Here is a 3,155-nt window from a genome sequence, read left to right on the forward strand (position 1 = left end):
ATCGATAAGGAATTATAAAAAAGAGAATACAACTGGTATAAATATGAAAGAATGGACTTGTAGCAAATTACTTACCTGGACGTGGTCAATGGGTGATCAAGAAGTCTCATGCCCTAGGTTGGTGACCTCCATTGCACTTTGGAGGGGTGCCTGCCTAACGTCTCCTCAAGGGGAGCTCGTACGTCATAATTTGTTACTGCGGAGGCCTGCGTTCGCGCGGCCTCTGTCCAAAATAAGCCAAGTTTTTGGTCAATAGCCTTATTAGCCTAGCAAACTTTCATTATTTATTAATATGGTAATTATTATTCGAAAGGGAGCTGAGTAGTTATCAATCAATTTAGTGCATAAACACGTTATTAATAAGATGGGGTCTAATTATTATCGAGTATTAGCCTAGCAAACTTTCATTATTTATTAATATGGTAATTATTATTCGAAAGGGAGGTGAGTAGTTATCAATCAACTTAGTGCATAAACACGTTATTAATAAGATGGGGTCTAATTATTATCGAGTAATAAAGTAAAAAATAAATGGTAGAGGAAAAATTGTTACTCCCATACGAGTAGTCGAACAGTACTATTTTGTTTATTTTTTATATGTTTGCCTATTGCATTTGGGATTAAATGCAATTAATTGAAATCATAAATCAACTAATCGATTTTTCCGGTTGTTAGGCAAGAGAATTATGTGACCGAACTTGATGTTAGACAAAAGTTTGACTGCATTTGAGATAACAAGCACAATCTTTGAGAGAAAAGAACAATTCATTAATAGAACGACATATGGCACTTATAAAGAATAATTATAATCGAAAACAAATCTAATGGAAACCAAAGAAAAATAATTTTCCTATAAACTAGGGATCTCAAAACAACATCTGACAATTCAGCTTGTCCTATTATCGATATCTTCATGTAGCTTTTGAGGGGATCCTTCGTTTGATTTATGAGATAAAATTTACCTCTGACCGGTTCCAAAGATCGTTGACAAACTACTTTTACCTTTTGAAAGAACACGCTGCAAACTATCAACGAACTACTCTTGACTATATTACTGATGAAACTAACCCCACGAATAAATGGAAAAACCCCAAAATAAGGGACGGAAAAACGATTCTCACCAAAAGAGAGACTTTTATTGAATAGAAAATAGTTATGCATACTATTGATTGAAATTTGAAATAATTTTGGGGCTTACCATCGATCGATTGATAATCGATGGGAGCCCCTTGTATAATATGATGGAGGTTAGAGTTTTTTTAGAGAGAGTTTTTTGAGAGAGAGAGATGCAAGCACAATCTTAATATAATCAATAAACAACTCAAGGTACAAAGTTTAAATCAATACCATCCGAGATCGTACGTCGTATATAATCATCGAAAGAGTTTACATTTGTATAATGTTAAATCTGGAAATGTAAAACCATCAATCAATATTTTCATCTCTTCAGTTTTTTAACTTCAATCTTTACATGTGTAACGTGAACCATCAAATCAACCAATGGATAATAAACTTGTTCAAAACGGTTTTTCATCATGTCTACCGATTTAAATCATCTGGTTTGAAACAATACATTCAATGTTTGACCTAGTCATTATTCAGAATTTTTTGTTTAATTACTACTACTAAATAAAAAAATAAATTGTTGATTTGCGATGGGTTTTATTATTAAAGAAATAATAATTTCTAAATTTTATAGAGTATAGACTAGAAATTGGATCTCAAACAGCAAGCATAAAACTTCAAAATATTCTATAGCTTTTTACGTCCCACATCGACAAGGAAGCTAAAAGGAGAGAATACAACTCATATAAATTCGAAAGGTTGGGCCATACAAAAATCAACTTACCTGACGGGGTCAATAGGTGATCATGAAGACCTGAGGCCTGGGTAGATGACCTCCATTGCACGTTGGACTGTCGTGTACCCAACGTCTCCCATGGAGGGAGAACGTCCGTTACCCATTTGTTATTCTGGAGGGAGACCTGAGGCCTAGGGAGACCTGAGGCCTGGGTAGATGACCTCCATTGCCTTCGCGCGGCCTCTGCTATTCCAGTCTCAAAACTTTTTACGGTCTTGCTCATCAATGATCTCGGAAAATTTACAATTGTGATGTCAATTGGAGCAATTATAATCGTAGATTGAGAATATCCGTCATTGGCTAAACAATTATTTGTTTATGCTATTTTGTCGAGTTAGTTTTTTAACCCCACTCTTTATTACATGTGTAACGTGAACCGACAAACTAACCAATTGATAATAAAGTGGAAGTTTGGTTTTCTTCGTAAGCAATTCTTACCTTTGTGTATGCACTGGGTGTGGCGTATTAAGTCTATTATTGGGTGAGGAATTTGTAGACGAGCCAAGTAAGCACGTTTGAGGAGTCGGGTTGACATTTCGTTGCATGCTTATAATCTTATATACTCCTTATATAATACTCCCTCCTATTCTATATTTTCTTTTGCCAGGTCTAACCGCTATCCCCAAATATCTTCCGTTGCTACTCAAATTTTGCGTGGCCCCTATATCTGACCCGAGGAACTTTCTGCGTGATTTCCGGAGAATTTTGTTCCGGTAGTCTGAAATCCCGAAAAACCGTGTAATATACACTTCAATTTGAGCCGTTCGGGAGGTCGTACCAGACCCTATTTCTTTTTCTCCTGGTTTTTATCACGCATCCGAGGTCATTTCAGGAGTTAACCTATTCGAATTCAGCCTCGGATAACGAGTATTAATACATTTTTCACGATTATCCGAGATTCGACGAATGCTGGTTTATGGCATACCGGCACCCCCAAATATCTTCCGTTGCAACTCTACTTTTGCGTGGCCGCTTTATCTGACCCGAGAAACTTTCTGCGCGATTTCCGGAGAAATTTGTTCCGGTAACCTGGAATCCCGAAAAACCGTGTAATATACACTTCAATTTGAGCCGTTCGGGAGGTCGTACCAGACCCTATTTCTTTTTCTCCTGGTTTTATCACGCATCCGAGGTCATTTCAGGAGTTAACCTATTCGAATTCAGCCTCGGATAACGAGTATTAATACATTTTTCACGATTATCCGAGATTCGACGAATGCTGGTTTATGGCATACCGGGCACCGGCACCCCCAAATATCTTCCGTTGCAACTCTAATTTTGCGTGGCCGCTTTA

General features: G+C 37.1%; 1 non-coding gene and 1 pseudogene across 1 annotated transcript; both read left to right on the forward strand.

Annotated features, from left to right (window-relative positions):
- Positions 1-67: 67 nt before the first annotated feature.
- LOC141597673 (U1 spliceosomal RNA) lies at positions 68-227 on the forward strand. Its single transcript, XR_012522895.1, has one exon. It is a non-coding gene; the product is annotated as a U1 spliceosomal RNA (small nuclear RNA).
- Positions 228-1,841: 1,614 nt separating this feature from the next.
- Positions 1,842-2,027, forward strand: LOC141597695 (U1 spliceosomal RNA; annotated as a pseudogene).
- Positions 2,028-3,155: the final 1,128 nt, after the last annotated feature.

The sequence above is a fragment of the Silene latifolia genome, chromosome 8 (assembly GCF_048544455.1).
Source record: "Silene latifolia isolate original U9 population chromosome 8, ASM4854445v1, whole genome shotgun sequence".
NCBI classification, from domain to species: Eukaryota; Viridiplantae; Streptophyta; class Magnoliopsida; order Caryophyllales; family Caryophyllaceae; genus Silene; species Silene latifolia.